The 22,394-nt window shown below is 40.1% G+C and overlaps 1 protein-coding gene across 3 annotated transcripts in view; it reads right to left on the bottom strand.

Moving 5' to 3' along the window:
• The window catches only part of STXBP6 (syntaxin binding protein 6), a 246,261-nt gene that overhangs the window by 190,014 nt on the left and 33,853 nt on the right, over nt 1–22,394 (bottom strand). Inside the window, exon 1 of one of the 3 annotated variants that reach the window (XM_090270176.1) lies at nt 22,167–22,230. The exons of the other annotated variants lie outside the window; for them this stretch is intronic. The gene's annotated coding sequence lies outside the window, so the exon portion shown is untranslated. Of the gene's footprint in view, nt 1–22,166; nt 22,231–22,394 lie in introns of those variants that run through there. 3 annotated transcript variants of the gene reach the window in all.

The raw sequence follows: 22,394 nt of genomic DNA, 5'->3' as shown, positions 1-22,394 counted from the left end.
AGCAATAAAAAGGAACAAATCTTGCCATTGTGACAATATGAATGGACCTAGAAGGTATTATGCTAAGTGAAATAAGTCAGATAAAGACAAATTATGTATGCTTTTGCTTACATGTGGACTCTAAAAATAAACAAACAAACAAAAAAACAGAAACAGACTCATAGATAGAGAATAAGCCTATGGTTGCCAAAGGGGAGTGGGGAGGGGGAATGGGGAATAAAAGCAAGCACGGCAATGCCCTAATTAGTTTCAAGTTATTTCGTCTTGGTTGATGCCTACAGTGTTCCTCGATGCTTAGTTTATTTATAAAATGACTATGCTAATTTCCTCTAATCTAACTCTACCCCTCATATATCATATAGTTCTCAATGGTATGAAAATATAAAGATAACTAAAGACAGCTCACTATATTTATTGAGATAGAAGAAGTGTGAATGATTAAATGCAAATGCAAAAGTCATGTTAATACAATGCAGAAAACTACATTTTTCACTTTTTCTATGCAATTAACTTAGAAACCACATGGAAATTAGCCAAGAAGGAATGCTCAGAAATAAAGAAGCTTGATTACAGAATCTAAGCTCTATGGACACCTACTCTATCTATCTGTCACAAAATTAAGAGTGCTCTAGATTCTTCACAAGGGTTGAGGAAAAAATCCCAAAAGATTCTGGTTTGAGATGTATTCACTGAGCTGAGATTTCTATTCTGTCATATTATTAACTACTAAAGAACTCATTAGGAAAAAAAAAAAAAAAAAAAAAAAACCCTCCAGAATCAAATTTTAACAAGGTGTAGGGAACGGTGAAAGCTGAAGTTACAAAAGGAAGGCCAACTCGCTTGGCCAACATCAGGTGTTTGCAAGATCTTGCCTGACTGTCTACATTTGCTGATGGGTCAAGTATTTGCAAGGTCTTGCCTGACTGAATACATCTGCAACATGTAGCGTTTTGATAAGGAAAGCTGGAGCCATAGGGGCTGGAAACAAAGCAGGAGCAGGGAACATCCTGACTATTAGATTAGAGCAGGGGCTACTTGCAAGTTATCTGAGAACACTCCGCCTACAGCTTTCTCAGGAGTTTCTCATCAGTTTCATTTCTTAGAAGTTTCACTTGTTAGTTTTACCTCCTGACTGCTGATGTCAGTAGCTGATGTAATGGAACATTATAAATAAACTGGGTGGACTCAGGCCAGTGTCATTGTCTCTCCATCTGAGGGCAATGGACCACCTGATCCCCGCTTTGCGTTAATCTTGTCTCTTGTGTCTTGTGTCTGTGTTTTTCTTTGACTCTCCAGGTCACCCCCTGCTCTAGTACCTTAGGTTTCGACATTGAGCTGCGCGGCACAAGGCACAAAGATGAAAAACAGAAGGCAGGCACAGGAAGAAAACAAAATTTCATGGTATTTCCAAATATCCAGGTCAATCAACACCTTAGAGACAGCATTAAAGTAGTTGTTTATATATCAGAAAAGTCATTTTGGGGTCAAAGAGGAGAGGCAACAAACCAAGGGCTCAGGAATCAGAACTCCTCCAATATGCCTTACTATTTCCAAACATCAGGGTCACAGAATGTCAGCAGGAGGCACCCATCAGCAGCCATGGGCTCCACTCTCCTAGACTGGGTGTATGCGGAGCCAGTGACCAATGCATGATGTGTCTTTCTCACAGCTAGATGGGGAGGTGGAGATTTCTCCTCCCCCTTCTTAACTGAGCATTAAGGTAGTCTCCACCACTGATCACAGGGTGTGTCAGTGTTACGTGTCACATTTAGTCAGTGGGCTGCAGAATGGCTAGACTGGATCAGTAGAGATTAGAGTTGAAATGGACATCATTGAGAATTGTGGACTCAGAATGGATGATGCTTTTTATGTGGCCCATGACTGCTTCTCAGTGTAGCAGCTATGACTGGGATGCTTCATGTTAGTGAATGTGTAGTTTTATCTATGAGGATTGGGTTACATTATAAGAGGGTATCTTTAGAGTTGTGTGTAGGAAATGAGTTTTGGGTCAGGCAGGGAAGGGATGTACTGGACAGGTTACCTCAGGATGCCTTGCTTCTTACTTTATGGGAGCTGCTCAATCTTCTGTCCTTATGAATCACATGGGTACACCTCCCACAACCCCCCACCTGGTCAAAGCTGAGTGGAACAGGAGAGGGATCTTAAGCCAGGAAGTCAATCCAGTACAATATGGCCTTGCCTGAAAAAATAAGATGGGCCATTCAGACGATGAAAGAAAACAGAGCTAATGACTTAAACAGCAGTGGGAGCTAGGCTTTAAGTGTCATTTATGATGCAGAAAGAGGCTGAGAGAAGACACATCACATGCAAGCAAAAGTTAAAGAGAAAACCAGTCTGTAGATGGAGGAAGTGATGGTGCAGATGATACGCAGAGAGAAGGAAAGAAAGAGAAAACAAAGCACCCAAAGCTTCCTGTGTTCATCCAGCTTTCCAGTTCAAACACAAGGTTTTGATAAACTTATTTTTGGAAGTATTCAATAACTGGAATAGTTGCTGTTACTTGCAAACAACAAAAAAAAAACTTACTGAAAGCAATAAACGTTGGCAAATAACTTAAAATCTGCAAGTGTGTGTCTTTCTTTTCTCATATATTAGGCCTAACACCTGCCCAGCTCAGTTCAAAGAGGTCACTAGGAGAGCACAGTCAGATGAATGTGTAACCTGTCATTACTGAGGGGCAAGAATAGTAAAGTGACAGCAAGTTCAGACTTAAATAAATGAAGAACTCCCATTGTCTCTGGTAGATGCTCATCTCACTGAGCTTTTAGCATCCCTATAGGCAAGACAAATCCAGTCAAAACACATATTAATACAAGATGACTTCTTTACTTCATGTAAGGAAAAAAATCAACCAATTCAACGTTATGATTCTCATAAAATCAAACCACACTAAATGTGTCATCTAGAAAAAAAAAAAAAGAAAAGAAAAGAATGCTTGGAAGACAAACTTTGGTGACGGCCAAGTTTCTCTCTCAGAACTGCCTTTTCTCCATGACTGCACAGCCTCAGGGCCTTACTTCTCACACAGGACGTCCGATTACAGTGCCGGTAGGCGACCTGCCTAGCCTTACATGCACTTCATCCACACCCAGCTCTAAAGTGGCAAATGGGGCACCCAAGTCACCTGGTAGCTTCCTCCCAATATTGTTATTCTTCCTCCCATTGTTTCTCCCAGGTTGGGTCAGATGCCCCTCTCTTGTACCACATGGGCACAGCTTCATCACTGTGCCAAGCACATCATGGCGAGTTGTTTCTGCTTATGGGGCTGTGTCTCCAACCAGATTATGAGCTACTGGAGAAGTCCCGGCACCTAGCACAGAGCCTGGTACATCACAGAGCTGCTGGAAAGGCTTGCTTTAAGTGCACAGGTCCATGTGCCCTCCTGTTCCACTTTCCTTGTCCTAGCAGTTCTCCATGGAAGGCAGCACTTAGCCCCAGACACGTTGTAAGAGGCTGCTATAAACATCTGCTAACTTCTCTTTCCCTTGGCTCTACTGCCTTCATACCAAAAATAAGACCATCACCAACCCCAAGAAGGCGCATTCTATGCTCCACATCTTTCCTAAATATATTAAACAGATATTTTAAAAGGAAAAGTCAATGACATAATCTTTCCAGCTTACAGAAAACAGCTTCCAGGGGTCAACACATATAAAGGGACACACAATAAATATATTAGGTTTTGTATCTTGGTCACAACTACTCAATTCTGCTATTATAGCGGAAAAGCAACCATAGACAAAAATAAATGAGCAGTCCTGTGTTCCAATAAAACTTGATTTACAAAAACAAATGGCCAATCCACAATCTGGAATTTGCCAACAGCTAATTAATTTAATGCAAAAACACACATCAAGCATATACTTATGTGCAAAGGAGCGATGCCAGGTGCTGAGATATACACAGCACAGTGTCCCAGGCCTACATTTTATTAGAGGAGAATCACCCATAAGAAACTCTGGAGAGCAGACTTGATGAGTATAATAAAGGAAGCACAAACAATAACGTACAGTAAACTTCTGAGCACCGGAACTGTTGATCATCAGCTTCTCTTCTGATGTTCTTCCTTGCCTTCTGGGACATCACGTCTTCTGGTTTTCTCGCAGCTGCTCTGACCACTCTTTCAAGGTCTCCTTCACCAATTTTTCTCCACTGCTATGTTCTTTCCTAAAACATTGCTATTCCTCCAGATTCTGCCCTATGATCACTTCTCTCCATACTCTATAACCTCCCTTGGTAATCTCATTTATCCTAAGGCTTCACGTACAACCTATAGGCTAAAAACGCATCGCACCAATGTCTTAGGACTGGATATCCACAGTGCGTCTCCAGTTACATAAGCCACAAATACCTCAAATCTCCAAGTCCAGAACTGAATGAATCATCTTCCCCTAAACAGTTTCTAGCCTTACGTTCCTATCTCAGTGAACAGCACAACCATCCACCAGAGTCACAATGGCAAGCTTCCTTCTTAACTCCTCCATCTCCTTTATTCCTTCTGATCTATAGATCTATACCCTTACACTTCACACTAGCTTAGTCACCAAATTCTGTTCCATCCCACATTCTAAATCTCTCCACATCTACCCACTTCTCTTTCTCTCTGTCCTTGCCCTAATTCAGACAGCCATTATCTCCTGACTAGATAACAACCTCTGAACTGATCAGTGGTATCCAGGTTTGCCTTCCCTCCAATCCAGTTCCCATAATACAGCTAGAGTTACTCTTCTTCTAATGCCTGGGGCAGATTTATCAGCTATCTCTCAGGTCAAACCCACCCTTTCATAGTCTGCTCCATGATGCTAGAGCTAAAAGTTTGCAAAGTGCATTTCTCAGACTCCTTTGCAACTGCCTTCTTGTTAAATTCTGACAGTTGGAGCCACTGGCAGGAGGAGACTGTAACACAAAGGAGAGAAGAAACTCTCTTCCTGTTTTCCAGCTCCTGTTAAGACTCCACAGCAGCAGGTAGCTCTGGTTCCCTGTGCACAGGCCTTAAGATAAGGTAATCCCTCCTTAGCAGTGAGCACAGCTCTATGGTGGTGCCCACTCTGAGTTTTTAGGTTTAATGACCACACCTATTCCCGTCTGTAACCTCCAGCCCAAGAGGTGGCAGCTGCTTCCTGAAGTTACTAATCTCTAGGTTACCTCTGCTTCCACCATTTACTCTTCCAGCCCTTCATTACCCTGTGTCCCCAGTTCCCTATATTCAATCACCTCTATTTGAAATATTAGCATAGCATTTCTTATCTGACTGGACTCTGACCGATGTAGTAATACTTGAGACCAGCAGTGGTCCCCAGGAAATAAACCCTAAAAATGAGATTCTGGGGTTGGGTTGCTTACTTCTTTCTCTGATCTTGAACAGTGATGACCCCATGCCTCTCTCCAATACATTCACTACGCAGCAGCTAAGATTTCTACGGAACATCTTGCCATCAAGTTCATGGTCATCACTGCCATCAGGAGAGCAGGTTTACTGAGGTCCTCGGGACTCTAGAACCACTGTTTCTCTCTCTAGCCCAGTGGTTCTCAACCTTCCTAATGCCACGACCCTTTAATACAGTTCCTCATGTTGTGGTGACTCCCAACCATAACTAGAGCATAGTGATTAATCACAAAAACAATATGTAATTATATATGTGTTTTCCGATTGTCTTAGGTGACCCTGTGAAAGGGTAGTTTGACCCCCAAAGGGGTCGCGATGAGAACCGCTGCTCTAGCCTCTCTCCTTGTCACGGTTTCCTCCTCCCTCATGCTCCAAGCAACCACTCTGAACTGCTTTCCACTTCAGAACCATGATGCCCCTTTCACTCCCTTCACAAAGCTGTTTCCCCAGCCTTGTATAGTCTGCTGCTAACCCTCTCTGTTCACCCAGTTAACTCCTACTTGCTTAGATAGCACTTGGTCCAAGAAGTCTTCCCAGATGTACATGCAGCCTAACTTCATCCATTACAGCAGTAATGCTACTGCTTGTTAAGTCTGTGTACATACTCTGAATGCTCCACAATTCTGGAAAGACAGGTACTATGTTTATTTTGTTCAGTTTTAATCCCATCAGGTTTTCAATAATACTTCGCTGAATAAATGAAAGAATCAATCCCTGAATGGGAGGTATAGATTAATTCCTAGTAGGAGAGATTTGGGGATTCCTTTTAAAGAAGGTAGGATTTTACACTGGGCTGCTAGAACCAATCTCCATCCCTGTAGAAATGTTACAGAAAATTTCATCCTTAGCTTCCATGGACTCCCTACCAATATAAATAAAAAGATTTATTTTTCTTTTAGGGGTATCCAAATAATCAAGCAGCTCTTGAAAAATAAACTTCTTGGGAATAAAATTTATATCTTTGGGATCTATCCATAGGCAATCAAATAGGTAAAGCTACTTTAAAAGCATAGTAACTAAACTCCCTTGGATGTTATCAGCCCTGCCCCTTTTAGAAGGCCTCATTGGTTTCCAACATCTGCTCTGACATAAAATGTGTACTGACATCACAATAAAATTACTTTATTGCTTTCCTTTCAAAAAACTCACACCAGATTTTAGAAACTGCTTTAAGCCAAGTATGTTATGAATTTGAACACTGCTTTCAGAACTCAATAAATGGAAAGAAAAGTGCTTCAATGTGGTAAAAGTCTTTACATTGACCTCTATATATAGATTTATTATATAAATAAGAATGTGTTTCCATATTTGGAACTCATTCTCCCCACCCCCATCCCAAATAGTTGAAATAATAAGAGAAATGGCTAAGTTTTAATATGGTTATATAACTTTATGGATAAGAGTCACAGATCTATGTCAATTTTACTTCTTAAAGCTTACCTTTCATACTTTAGGTATGATGAAATAGGTGAGACATTAGCCAAAAGATTCTAGGTTAATTTTTCTTACTCTAAAATAATTTTTATTTAAAAATAAGTTCTTAAAGCAAGCAAGTAGGTTAATTTTTTTCATATTTCTTGGCCATTTGGTACAACAGATTTATTTCTGCTGACTAAACATTATTGAGACAGGCCAGTTAAGCCAGGACAAGTAGAACAGGGAAACTGAGACACACAGCTGAACAAAATGGCTGAGCAATTTACAGCCAGATACAGAAGGTCACCTCCCTAGAAATAACATCTAGACCTCAGTTGTATTTCAGCTCCAGGCCCAGAAAAGCAGCAAAAACAGGTGGGCAAAGCCAGGACCTGCTGCAATGACTAAGGACCCCCTGCCCTGGCACTGACCAATCAGTGGAGACCATGACCCTGAAAGTGCACACCTGGAAAGCTGATGAATATTCTCCTGAAACCATCCCGAGACCTTCCCGGAGATTCCCGCCTGCAGGATGGAGATAAAAGCCTCAAGATAAAGGACCTAACAAGCTCACACTCGCTCTCGCACCTGGGGAGCAGCCCACACCATTCCCTTCTCCCTCTTCTACCCTGTCTTCTCCTACAGGCACGTGTCTCCTAAATTCTAAGGGACACCAAGAGACTTGCAAAGAGGAGAACAATGGGCCGAGGCAGCTCCTCTGTCCCAGGCTGACCTGAATCTGTCCCCAAAGCCCCCTTTTCTCTGACTTCCCAGTGAGCTAAGGCTGCTCAGCCTAGGCTCTCCTGTTGCTTCTTCTATGCTAGGCGCTTCCTTGTCTTACTGTTCCCAGCTTTAATAAGTGTATCTTCATAGTCGCATGGACTCATGTTGGGAAATCTTTCCTACACAAAATCAAGAGCCTATGCATTATAAGTAGTCCCAGGCAGACCTGCTCAAGGCCAGGTCCCCTATCTGGTAACATTTTAACACTTTGCAATTCAAAGGTTCTGGTCGTTAGAAATTTGGTTAATCATTTACTTTTTTCCTTAATCTCTTGATAGCAACAATATACTTAGCACAAATCAATGATGGCATATCCTCCTCCTTATCTATTTCCAGGTAATTATATTAAGACTATCCTCAGCATGATGTTAAAATTGCATGGCAGAACAAAAGGAGAAATCCTTCTCTAAAGTTGTTTAGCTTTTTAAAATAGTAAAATAGCAATAGAAAGTAGAAACAATTTTCTATTTTTTTGACTTTGACAATAAATCAAAGGCCTGCCCCTGCCCCGTTTTCTCTCCAACTTCCTTCCTCACCCCCAAATTCCTTAGTGAACTTACAACTCTTGACATAAATGGGCTTGCTACACCCGAGGCCTCTTTTCCCTCTATCACATCCTGAGAAATCCACTGAAGACAATAATCTCTGAATCACTTCTCTTGTGAGGTTCAGTTAAATCTTAACTAGGTCATTGCCTCTCACTTTTCAAAAAAGGGAAGGAAAGGAAAGGGAGAAGGAAAGGGAGTAGAAACTGCTCCAGAGCACACAAAGACCTGGGAATGAATGAGAATACACGCTTCCTGAGAACTGACAGCTGAAACAGTGAAAGTAAACAAGTTTAGGCAGCTGTTACGTGAAAGGACTCTAGAGCCAGGTTGCCTATGCTTGAGTCACAGTTTTGACAACTGTTTCTCTTTGACATCATCACGTTATTTGTACTGGACTTGTCTTCTCATCTGTAAAATAATTATGATATTAACACCTGCTTCATGAGATTGTCATGAGAATGAAATGAAATCACGCAAAATGTTTAGAACAGCACCCACAGTGGGCAGTCAATACTGTTACCCATTATAATAATGTTCCTTGTTGCCTAAAAAGGCCAGTCTGTTCATGCAAATTAAAGAAAAGTGGGAACCTTGGCTGGTGTGGCCCAGTGGATTGAGCACCAGCCTGTGAACCAAAGGGTTGCCAGTTCGAGTCCCAGTCAGGGCACACGCCTGGACTACAGGCCAGGTCCCCAGTTGGGGGTGCGCTAGAGGCAACCACACATGGATGTTTCTCTCTCTTTCTCTCTCCCTTCCTCTCTCTAAAAATAAATAAATAAATAAATAAATAAAAAGAAAACTGGGAAAATCAATAAGAAACTAGAGCAATGAGGGGGAAAAATGGCAAAAAGGTGGTCATAAAGTAGAGAAGCACTTTAGGTGTAATGAGAAACGACATTGAACACAGGTGAGCAGCCGAACCTTGGGAAGGGAAGAGATCAGGCCAAATGGAAACAAAGCAAAAGATGAAGGAAGCACTGACATCAAAATAGCTTAGTGGAACAGCCAGAGTCTTCAGACCTGAAAGGGCTGCTCTGTTCTGCTAGGCCAGGGTTTTCTGCTTGTGCTCCCCCAAAGCCCTGGGGGTTCCATGGAGCCCTCCACAAGAAACCTCTTTGAAGATGGGGAAGGGAATCCTCATCACTGCCTCCCAGCCGTCAACTACAACAGCTCAGGTACAGCAGCTCCATTTTTATCTGCTTTATTTACTGCCAACTTAAAGTATAATTTCCTTTAATCAAACAGTTCTATTTCTAAAGAAAAAAAAAGGGAAAAATAGAAGTACAGGAGGTCACTAATCAAGTCCAACACTCTCACTTAACAGATTGAGAAACCGAGGCCCAGGGAGGGGAAGTCGTCGGCAGCCGTCCATCTCGAGAGACGATGGTGTAGCTTCTTAAGAGTCTATCTGCACCGCCGAGAATGGCTGTGCAGTCCGACTCGGGAGTGACACGGTATCTGTCTCCTCCCGTGTTGAATCGACATCTTGCGATGACGCTGGAGTGTCCTCTCCAGTGAAGCTGAAGCTACAGAGCCTGGGCAGGGTGATATGGAGGGTCTGCTGTTGCCCATGCAGCAGACCCCCCCCTCTCTTCACAGCTGAAGGGTCCAAGGGAAAGACGGAGTCAATACAGCTTGGCTTCAGGTGCGCCGCAGGAGTTGCCGGTGTTGACTACAACGTCGAACCGCCTTAGGGACTCCGGCTCCGGATTTTCTGTCGGGGTTTACTCCCTTAGCCTTTCCCCTGAAGAGGTATGCCGCAAGGCAGCGGAGGTTTTTTGGAGTCAGAGTTTTCCTTCTCTGATGTGCCCTGACTGGAAGATCGAACCAGTGACACTTAGCTCGCAGGCCGACGCTCAATCCACTGAGCCAAACCAGCCAGGGTAAGAGAGGGGAAGTAATGTTATCTGAACTCGCACATCTACATGACAGAAGGAGGAAGGAGTAATTTCATGCCTCACAGGCCAGAATCCTGTCCATTCTTCTCCTCAGGTGTGGTCCTCACCTTCTCCCCACAGTGACACTCACCTATATTGGGTGCTCATGTACTGTGGCCAAGTAAACTCCCCTGTACCTCCCAGACTCAAACTTGACACCATCATCCACACTTTCACTCTCTTGTTTTCCCTCTGCCATTTACCCAACTCTCAGATACCAACTCAAATATCAAAGCTTCCAACATTCAGCTCAAATCTCCTCTATGGCTGCTTTTTTACTTTCTTTCATACCCAATTCCTCCTTCTCCACACAATCAAAAGAACCCTTAACCCTACTGAATATTTTACAACCCAGAAGATATAACTAGATGTATCTGCTTTCCTATGCTAACTGACTAGGACATAAACTCCTTGATATCTGTATCAGATCTCATTATTATGCATTTTTATTTCCCCGATCCAGAACTGAGTGCCCCATGCCTAAGAAGCACTGCATCTATATTTTTACAGTTTTGATTCTTTTGATTACAAAAGCAACATAAAATGTGTACAATAAAAAATAAAAGACTCCGATAAACCCAGCCTTAATTATTGAGTTGGCCAAAAAATTTGTTTGTTTTTTTCCCATAAGATGGCTCTAGTAATGCTTAGTTGTCTTAACTTCATTTGAAACAGTTTTTTTAGATTGTATTGTGATAGCTGTCATATCAGTGTGCACTTAACAATATCTTATCAAATTTGGTGAATTTTGTGTAGCCATTTTTATATTGAAGATGGAAGAAAATAACAGTTTTGGTATATTATACTTTATTATTTCAAGAAAGATAAAAATGCAGCTGAAATGCAAAAAAAAGAAAAAGAAAAGATTTGTGTAGTGTATGGGGAAGGTGCTGTGACTGATGAATTTTTTTTTTGTTTGTTTTGTTTTGTTTTGTTTTGAGTAGCAAATAGTTTATTAGTAAGTACATGGTTTCAGTGGCAATAATAAATTCACCTGAACAGATGACAATAATCAAATGAAAAGACTAAATGCTAGCTAATCATCAGAAAATCTGTGGCTGTTAGAGCTGTCACGTAGAAATCCAAAATCACTCAGAGGCCAAATCTTGAAGAAGATATGTCCTCTTATTAGTCCATATGAAATAGGTCCATAGTACCTGGAATCTGTAGAATTCTTCAGATTATCACCTTCTAACCAAACATGACCCACTGGCACATAACTATGGCTTTTAAAGAAATCTGATGGACTACTGATGAGCATTTTGTCTCCTTCCAAATCAATTATTCTTTTACAAATATTTGATTTTGGATCACTTGAGCTTTTTGCAACCACAATGTCACCTCTTTGGATACCATGAAAATGTCAACTAAGGTTCATGTTGAAGATTTCTTGCTGAATGATGCTTGATGGTCAAATAGACCAGTTGAAGCTGATAGCGATCAAATCTAGACATTAACTGAGAACAAACAAAGGTCTACACGCAGGAGATAGCTGACATACGTAAAATATCCAAATCAATAAAGTTATTAAAAATGGAAAATGTATATTTTATTTTACGGAAAAAACAAAATGAAGACTTTGGCCAAAGCAATGCTATTTTCTTTAATTAAAAAGAAAGTTATTTTTCTATTACAGTTATTCCATTTTTTTCCCCCTTTGCTCTCCCCTTCTCCACCCACTTCTTCCCTCTCCCACAGTCAATCCCCATTTAGTTGTCCATGTCCACAGGTCATTTATATTAATTCCTTGACTAGACCCTTCCCCTTTCTTTCCTCCTTTTTCCCTTCCTCCCTCCCCTCTGGTCACTGTCAGGTCTGTTCCTTATTTACATGCCTCTGGTTCTATTTTGCTCATTTGTTTGTTTTGCTCATTAATTTCCTTTATTAGGTGAGATCATATGATATTTTTCTTTTGCTGCCTGGCTTATTTCACTTAGCATAATACTCTCCAGTTCTATTCATGCTGTAGCAAAAGGTATGAGTTCCTTCTTCCTTTCTGCTGCATAGTATTCCATTGTGTAGATGTACCACAGTTTTTTGATCCACTCACCCACTGATGAGCACTTAGGCTGTTTCCAGCACTTGGCTATCATAAATAGTGCTGCTATGAACATAGGTGTGCACAGGTTCTTTTGAATTGGGGTTTCAGGATTCCTTGGGTATAATCCTAGCAATGGAATCTCTGGATCAAAAGGCAGTTCCATTTTTAGTTTGTTGAGGAAATTCCATACTGTTTTCCACAGTGGCTGCACCAGTCTGCATTCCCACCAACAGTGCACTAGGGTTCCCTTTTCTCCACATCCTCGCCAGCACTTGTTTGTTTTGTTGATGATGGCCATTCTGACCGGTGTGAGGTGGCATCTCATTGTAGTTTTTATTTGCATCTCCCTGATGGCCAATGATGTTGAGCATTCTTTCATGTGCCAGTGGGCCCTCTGTATGTCCTCCTTGGACAAGTCCTTTGCCCGGTTGTTAATTAGATCATTTGTGTTCTTGGTGTTGAGTTGTACAAGTTCTCCATATATTTTGGAGATCAAACCCTTGGATGAGGTATTATTAGCAAATATGTTCTCCCATATGATTAGTTCCCTTTTCATCTTTCTGATGTTTTCTTTCACTGAGCAGAAACTCTTCAGTTTGATGTAGTCCCAAATGTTTATTCTTTCCTTTATTTCCCTTGCCTTAGGAGATATATCAGCAAAAATATTGCTATGTGGGATATCTGAAAATTTCCTGCCTATGTTTTCCCCTAGGACTTTTATGGTGTCATGTTTTATTTATACATCTTTTATCCATTTTGAGTTTATTCTGGTGTATAGTTTAAGTTCATGGTCTAACTTCATTTTTTTTGGTATGTACCAGTCCAGTTTTCCCAACACCATTTATTGAAGAGGCTATATTCACTCTATGTTATGCTCCTGCCCCCTTTGTCAAATATTAATTGAACCATAGAGACATGGGTTTATTGCTGGGCTCTCTATATTAACAACATACTGTATATTCTTCTAGACTTCTTTCTATAAATACAGTGTGGGGGCAAGAGTAGGTTTAAAGTTCTTTGTATAGAAAATAATACAATAATTAATAAATAAGAATACAAGGATAAACTGTGTTTTGCATACTTACAACTGTAAACTGCCCCACTCTGTATATAATTCACACACATAAAAAAATAATTCTGATGTGATATAGCTTTTTTGCCTAAAATTTTTAAACATGTCATTTCTTTATACAAATATTTTATTTGACCATTTTCCTATTAATGAATATTCACACTTTCCAACTTGTCAATGATAAAAAGTACAATAGACATCTGCTGTGTATTGGCACAAGTATTATGTAGGAACTGCTTAAAATGGATACATATTTAAAATGTTGATAAATATGTCCATTATCCTTCCAAAATTTTGTAATAATTTTAACTAATACTCAGACCCTAGTGTATGAGATTATTTTTTCTTGTCCAATTCTAGGTATTATCAGTCTTACTAGTTTTTGCCAATCGGATATGCAAAAAATTGGCATAGTATTAAAATTTGCATTTCTTGGGTCTTTAATAAAATTGATCATCATTGTATATGATAGTCCAAGAAGGGGAGGGTTTCTTACAAGCAAAAATTATTTTATAAAATAATTTCAAAATAAAATCTTCTTATGCATAAGATGGACATGAGAAGTTGCTTTTCTTATAACCTAATGTACTGACACTTAGTAGGATTCTCTAAAACTATTTCCTGTAGGTAGATGAGACTGGGCCATATTTTCAGGCCACAATAATGTCATTTAGTACAGTGAATTGAGATGCAGGAAAAAAATTTAACTCCTTCACTATTAATCATCACAGACTATTTTGGGGGAAGATAATCAGGTCCATATTTCCAACATAAATGCTTATAATTTTAAAATTTATGACAGGGAATCCTATACAGTTGTGTTCTTATGGTTTTCCAAGTCCTATTAAAGAAATAATGGTTTCCCTGTCTTCACAAAGCCAGTTGCAATTAAGCAACAAGTAAGACAGCACTGAAATGTGCATATCACAGATTCTTAAATGTAAAGGTCAAACCATCAAAGATGTGAAGATGAGCTTCTGCTTCGCTTACTTTTGCAAAAAGTTCATAAACTGACAAAAGAAGTGCGTAGAGCAGGATCAGAGAAAAGCTCTGGACAACTTCTTTTAAAGTCACTTCTCATCTGGAGGCAGGGAGGAAGACCAGTTGTTAAGTCTAAAATGAAGGAAGACATTGACAATAATCCCACTGTTGCTCAAAGACATTGGCATACTATTGAAGCCCCTAATTACAAGGGAGAGTGGAATGCACTTCCTGTAAAACACCTTCTTTCATAGCCTTTGGTATCCTTTACTAACTCACCATTCTGTTCTGTTATCATTATTAAAATGTGCTCTTAGGAAGGAACATAACGAACCCCCGAGGGAAGGATTTTAGCTGCAATTTTATTAGGAGAAACATATCTAGGTATGGATGTGCATGAGTCCTTTCAGAGAATTCTCCAGAACCTTCAGTGAGGCAAGCAAGACCTAAGATACAAACCTAGCTACCAAACAGAAAAAGATTAATCTGCCATTCTTTCATTAAATTGAGTGATATAGTACTACACATAATACAGTAGTTTTGCCAAGAAACCATACGAATGTAGCTCAGTATCATCCACCAGACACTAGCCTTACAAATACCTTTTGAATCAGGTCAAGGCACATCCTACAGCAACCCTTTAGCACATTAGCACTCTCCCTTCTTAGACACATGGTGGGTGTCTCCCGTTACTGGCTAATGTGAGGCTAATGTCACAAAATTAAACAAGATGAAAGAACCATCACAGCCACTGACAGCAACTCAATGGCAGAAGTAATGTTTGCCATAGAAAGAATTCTTCACTAAGCATAATACCAGCTCAAGAAGCTCTTTCAGTGTAAGAAATTTTAATAATCAATCGATTCATCAAACATTTATTGAGACACATGTAATATACAGAGCACTATACTATGCTCTGGGGTAAAGGATTAGAGGAAAGAATACAAAGAAAGCTGAGGTCTGGTGCCTACCTCCGAGGTGTAGACCATCTCAGAAGGAAGATAGACAAGCTGACAGTAACAACTACAAATAGGAATTAACAGAGCAAACTGAAGAGGGGATTGATAATGGGCCAAAGAAGAAAAAAGCAGCTGATCTTCAAATTCTAACTTGGCATATAGTGATAAGGACAAATGAAGGAAGCCATTGAATCTGCTGAAACTAACAACTAAAACAGTTGAATAGGATTTTTTCAGGTTACGCACACTAATCCCCTATTACTATCCGCCATTCACAATACTCAGTAAGGTAACAATTCTAATTTTGTTACTGTGGGCCCAGCTCAGTGGAATTCAAGGGGAAAAAGGCACCCAGTCAACTTGCATTGGACAATGTGGAACACCTGTTAAATAATCCACATTAGAATTACAGACACAAGGAGAGGGTAAGGCAATACTAATGGTTGTGCACTGGACTTTGTGATTGACTATGAACTTAGGGGTGAACCTGACTGGATTAAAAATCACAGAGAAGCAGCACCTAGAGTCTACATACCTCTCAGCTCTTAATTTAAAAAATTATGTTGTTTGAGAAATTTAACTTTTGTTTTTTGTTACCTCTAGTTGAGAGCTCCGTTTGAAGTGGTCTGCTCAGGTTGAATTGTTAGCTCTTTGAAGTTACAGATCATGTTCTTTTTCACTTCTAGGTATCCCAAGGAACACCTAGCACAAGGTATTTACTAAAATATATTAGGAAAAGGAGAAAATTCAGGGGTCAGTTAGCACTCCCCGGGCTCTACCCTCAGCTGTTGAGGATACAGTAAGGAACACAGACATCTGTAAGCCATGAATGGTGGGTGCAGGAGTAAACACACACCCTTGGCCTAAGAAGCACAATAATCACCCTCATCCAAGAGCACCGATTCTACCACTCAGATAGAAAAAACTGGGTCCAGTCTCCCAATGAAGTAAGGCTGAGGTACTGAAACTATAGTCTTTGCCTCTCACTTACCACACAGAGTATCAGTATTAGTTAGGGAAGCCTCTGCTGAAATAGAGCCAAAAACATATAACGGCCCAAACACCTTAGAACACTGTGTCTTGCTCCCATGACAGGGACTGGGTAAAAGAGGTGCTCCTCTTCTTCAAAATGAAACAGATTCAGGCTGACAGGCTTTGCCATCCTCATCACAGTCATTGTAATGGCTAGAACTATCATGTGGCCACACCTAAAGCAAGGGAGGCTGGAAAATGTATTCTAGGGATCCTCACACAAAGATGGCTGACCCTTTTGTTTCTGAAGGAAAGGGAATAACCTGCTATTAGGGCCCAGATGAAGCAGCTGATGAAGAAGCTTTGCTTAGCTATCCCCATGTCTACACTTCCCTGATGGCCCTTATCAGAAGTCATCCAAATAATACACTCATGGGTTTATCTGTGAATTGACAGATACTAGTACTGCATACAGTTTCCCTCACAAAGGGAGCAAAATGCCAAGTATTTCCTTGAGACACTCAGTGATGCCATTTTCTGGGTAAGGGCCACCACATCTTAGGCTGGGCACTTGCCTCACCAGCACTAGAAGCTGACTTCCTTCTCAGAGCAACCCTTCTCAAAGAAAGCACATTTCACTCCAGAGGCATTTTATACATTAAACAATGGGCAGAAATGACACCGTGCTGGAATGTGGACACTGGGAAATTGGCTGGAATGTGGACACTGGGCAATTGGCTGACACAATCCTAGGTTATTTACCCCCACTGCCTCTCAAAGCAGGTGACTGAAAATCATGCCTCGGCAAAATGACAAGTCGGCATCTGTCATGGACCCTTCATAGTCTTTTTCAGATGTTGAATCACTGCCAATCAATTGATCTACTACATGTAAATATATGCTCTTTTGGCAAGGTATATCCTGACTTACATTGCTGGCCTCCACAATGTCTTGTATATACTATCAGCAACAGACATTAGCAGAGTGAATATAGTAAATTTATTTATTTTTTATTTGTCATTAGTTAAGTCCTCTGCATTTGTCCACATAAAGGCTGTCAGTCTGGAGGACATACAGCTGTATGACTCATTATACACACGTCCTTGGTAATAGGTGTGGGATAAATAGTTTCTGACTGTGACAATAATAATACTAGTGATGACTATGACAGCACAATCAGTCACAATACATAAAGGACTGTGCTATTTTGTGCCTGTGGGTCCAATCATTCACCATAGGTTGTGCAAGACTCTAGGTCCTAATGTGGTTCTCTCACCCACTGGCATTATTCCTATCTCCCATCCCTGTTTTAATTTTCTCTACAGCACATGTCACCCTCTGACATATTTAACTTGTGTGCTTTCTTCCCCACTCTAGAAACTCTGTGAGGGCAGGGAATTATGTCCATGTTGCCCAGCACCAAAACAGTGCCTGGCATGTTAGAAGTGCTCAGTAGACATCTATAGGAGGAATGGATGAACTAAAGAAGATAGTTGGATGTTTTCCTCTATATCTGAAAATTTTAGCCACAAAAGAAATAACCCCTGCAATGCTCCAGTATTGTCACATTCTTTTTGACATACTCAGAACACCTCACTAAAAGATCTCACAGACAAGCCACTTTTTGTCATAAAGTAGGGTTTCTAGAAACTCAAGTAATTGTCATGCCATCTTAAAATCCCCAAATAAACCGAGAATGAACAGACTCTTCAGAATTGGCCCTTTTGGGAGCCTTTCACCAGACAAGAAACACGTGTGCAGACCTGACTCACAGTCCACTCCTGGCTCCCTCTCCACCCCAGGGTTCTGCCCCATGGAGTGGCATAGGCACCTACCCCCAAGGCATGAAGCCAGACAGGAGGATGGGAAATTCCTTCAAACAGCTTCAGAAGAAAATCTGCCTCTGAGTTCCACATGTATAAAAGGATCAGACCCTAGACTCAACTCTACTCATAGGAAGTAGTCAACAGTCATTTAAAGAAACAATAATGGTTCAAGTTAAAAGTCCCAGCTTTCCAAAAGTGGCCATGTACCTGATAAATTACTTTAGGTTATTAAAAAATTACTGAATGTTATGGAAAAGAGTATCGGAGTTCCTCAAAAAATTGAAAACAGAACTATTATATGACCCAACAATTCCACTTCTGGGTATTTATCTGCAGAAAATGAAAACACTGACTCGAAAAAATATATGCATCCCTGTGTTCATTGCAGCATTACTTACAATAGTCAAAATAGGGAAACAACCTAAATGTCCATCAGTGGATGAAGAAAATGTGGTACATATATACAATGGAATATGACTCAACCATAGAAAGAAAATCTTGCCACTTGCAACAAGATGGATGGATCTTAAGAGCATTATGCTAAGTGAAATAAGTCAGACAGAGAAAGACAAATACTGTATGATTTCACTTATATGTGGCATAAAAAAAAAAAAAACCCAAAATACACACAAAAAACACCAAGCTCATAGATACAGAGAACAGACTGTTGTTTGCCATAGGCAGGTGGAGGGGCAAGGGAGGGTGGGTGAGAAAAAGTGAAGAGGTCAAAGGTACAAACTTCCAGTTATAAAATAAGCAAGTAGTGGGGATGTAATCTACAGTGTGGTGTGTATAGTTAAATGCACTGCATATTTGAAGGTTGATGAGAGGAGATCTCATCACAAGAAAAATAAATTGTAACTATGGTGATGGATGTTAATTAGATGTGTGGTAATCATTTTGCAAAATATATAAATACTGAATCATTATGTTGTATATCTAAAACCAATATAATGTTATATGTCAATTATTCCTCCATAAAAAATAAGAAATCTTTAAAATTCTATTGAGAGACATAGATACACATAAATAAAAAACTGAAAAAAAAATCACTGAAATGTTATTTTTAACTTGCAAAGCTATTGCTTGCTTAATGGAACTTTAAAATCTATATTTTGTTAAATGTTGGCTTATGGAGAATAGTACCTATTGGTAACAATGATCCCTGTTCATTCATTCTTCTGTTCACTCTAAAACAGTAATTAAATAATATTCCCAAAGTAATGGTAAGAGACTACCATCTTGAGAATGTGTAACACAAAAGACATTTTACACATCAAAAGGTTTAACATACAGGACATTTTACACATCAGAAGCTTTTAGAATAGTAGACACAAAGATCTAAAAATTCATGAAAGAATGGCCAAGTTTTTAAATCCCAAAAAGACAAGCTGTTTTAACACCTTCCACCATACTTCTCTAACATTTCATTGAGATGTTCATCAAATAAACTTTAGCCAAAACATTTGCTTCAATTTTTAAAAAGTAAATACTGCCCCAGTTAGTCAGTAAGTATGTATTGTGTGTTAAACCCAGTGTTAGGCACGGGGAATACTGAGACTAAGATATAACTTTCATTGCAACTAGATTCATCGCACAAATACAAATGATGAAACTCGATGATAGCTAAAGATGATTTCTAGTTAGTTTAATTTGTTTTGACTTCAGAACAACTTCACACAACTATAAAACTTTACCAGGCATTAAGGTAAGACATGCAGCAGCAACAACAATAACAACAACAAAAAAAGAAACTTCAAACTAGTTTGATTAACTAGAGGATTTTTGATCAGTAGTTTTAATATTCAATGTTCTAAAACATATTTCTGATTTACAGAAAAGTTGGCATGATAGTACAGAGTTCCCAGCCTACCCCAACATCAATATCTTACAGTATGTTATTATTAAGTAAAATCCAGGTTTTATTCAGAGCTCCGGTTTTTCCACTAATTATTTTTTTTCCTGTTGTTCCATGATTCCAGGATATCACACTGCATTTAGGACTACATTCCTTCTAAATTCTATTGGCCATCTCAATCATCTTTCCCTGGGACAGAAAATAGGTAGAGCAGCCTCACCTTCATTACTGAGCTGGGGAAACTGAGGCTTGAAAATGCCAAGTGACCAAGATCCCTCAGCAGGGCAGGGAGAGCAAGGACCACATCAGTCTATCCCTAACCCTAACCCTTCCTCCATGTCTTCTCTTCCGCCCAGGACTCTCGGCTTTTAGAGGGCCTTTTGGAATCTCCCTCCTGACCTACCTCATCCCTGTGCAGATAAGGAGATGCCCCTACTAGAGTAGGCCCAGCCCTGGAAGAAATCCATTTCCTGCCCCATCACCTCTTCCCCTAGATTTGAGGGCCAGGACAATATCAGTGACAGCAGCCTGTTCAGACCCTGTGCAAGAGAGTGAGAGAGAAACACTGCTATTCACCTATGCAAATCATTTGATAGATCAAAAATGCCTCAAATTATTTTCAGGTTCTCTAAGAGGAAGAGTCTGTTTTCCCTACCTCTTGAATCTTGGCCAGCCTTATGGTTTGCTCTGACCAAAAGAACTTAGCAGAAGTGATGTTGTATCAATTTTGGGCCTAGAGCTCAAGAAGCCTCACAGCTTCTCTCATTCTCTTGGAATCCTGAGGCCATTATGTGATTAAGCCTGAGCTAGCCTACTAGAGAGGCCACATGGAGAACTAGTCAACCAGCCAACAACCCAGCCAGTGAGTTACACAATCCTAGAGCCATCTGAGGTGACAGCTGATTTGACTGCATGCAGTCCCAGGAGTGACCCTTAGTGACATCAGAACCATCCAGATAAACCCAGTCTAAACTGCCAACCCACAGAATTGTGAGCAAATAAATGACTTGTTTTTAGCTGCTACCTTTGGGAATGGTATGTTACACAGCAAAGGCTGATTCCAATTCCTCATTTCTCTCTTGGTAGTGGGATTCCAATTTTACTTCAGGAAGTTGTGTGCCAGTCTTAAGACAATTCCCTGTTAATCTTATTTGCAGATCACCTGGGTTCTCTGTTTTTCCATTTTCCTACTTGCCTCTCAAAGAGAGAGCAAAATCATACAAATTATACAAACCTATACAATGATAATTAAAGCATATTTCTTTCCCAGACCTAAGCCCCAAAATATCAGGCTGCACAGCATGATGTAGCATAGTCAAATGCAGAGAAAAGCTCTCCTCCCTTAGTAAAATAAACACAACAAATCCAACCCTACCACCTGAGGAACAAGGTGATGGCCACAACATATTCTGTCCAGAACTCACTCCAACTTGTCTTTGACCCTCAACTAACCAGTTCAAGCTTTCTAGTCCTATTGGTTTCTGTTAATGGGGTCCAAAACACCCACATGTAGCCTCTTCATGCTAAATGACAGTACACATACAAAAAAAAAATTGCATTTAGAACCAAACCAAAATACCACAAAGTTGAACATAACATGGTCCTAAATTTTCAGCAACATTAATGGCCTCTGTATGAGCTACAAATCACGCAATGCCAATATTTATCTTTCTAAAGAATGGTACTCCCCAGAGAGAAATGCTGTTGTACCAGGCTATGCGCACTCTCCACATCAGCCTAACTCCAGCTGTGTTATAACTCTACAGTGCTGGAAGTTGGGGGAGTGTGGAAGAGCTCTTCCCAGTTTCTGGGATGTCCTGAAATGGTCTCGTTTCCTCTTGGGTACCACCCATATAATTGATTACACCTCCAAATGTACTCCTGGAATTCTGAATTCACACCACGGAGATTTTTAGTCAAGGCAGCCATCATGAAGAGTTAAGTGATGGCTCACGTTGTGATGGATAACCTCACTTAGACTTGGAAAAGAGATCAATGTACTACTCCTATAATTAGACACAGAGCAAGAGCAAAACTAATCTAGCCCTCATTTTCACTTCAATAAAGCCTTCTTTTTTTTTTTGCTGTAAATCTGTTTAGGCAATTAAAATCAATTCCAATTTCCACTTCCTAAGCCCTTATATTCTTCACTTTTAAGAGAAATAAAGAAATTAGGTAAACAAAACCTGAATTTTATATTGTAGACTTGTATGCCTAAAACCTACATAATGTTATTAACCAGTCACCCTAATAAATTCAATTTTTAAAAAAGATGTGAACTTTAAATATGAATTCAAGTTTCCTGGGATAAATTAACAAATATTTCATATATATGTAAAACATATTTTTATAAAGCACTTACCTACCTTTATTCCAGCCTTTTAGTTGAGACTGCACTTTATGGAAAACTCCACACAGAGAGCACCTTTCCTCCTAGTGCTTCAAGGTCTTTATGAAGGAGCAGAACTTTCTAAACAGGAAATCAAAGTGCAGAAAGGCGGGGCAGTTTTCCTCAGTGACTCCAGAACCCCAAATTCCTGGCATTCTCCAGCCACAAATTCAAGGCTCACATCATCACACACCACATGCTTCTC

This window comes from Furipterus horrens, unplaced genomic scaffold, assembly GCF_987537825.1.
Source record: "Furipterus horrens unplaced genomic scaffold, mFurHor1.1.pri manual_scaffold_3, whole genome shotgun sequence".
In the NCBI taxonomy this organism is placed as follows: Eukaryota; Metazoa; Chordata; class Mammalia; order Chiroptera; family Furipteridae; genus Furipterus; species Furipterus horrens.
The sequence above is the reverse complement of the archived record's forward strand: the minus strand, read 5'-3'. Positions and strand labels throughout refer to the sequence as shown.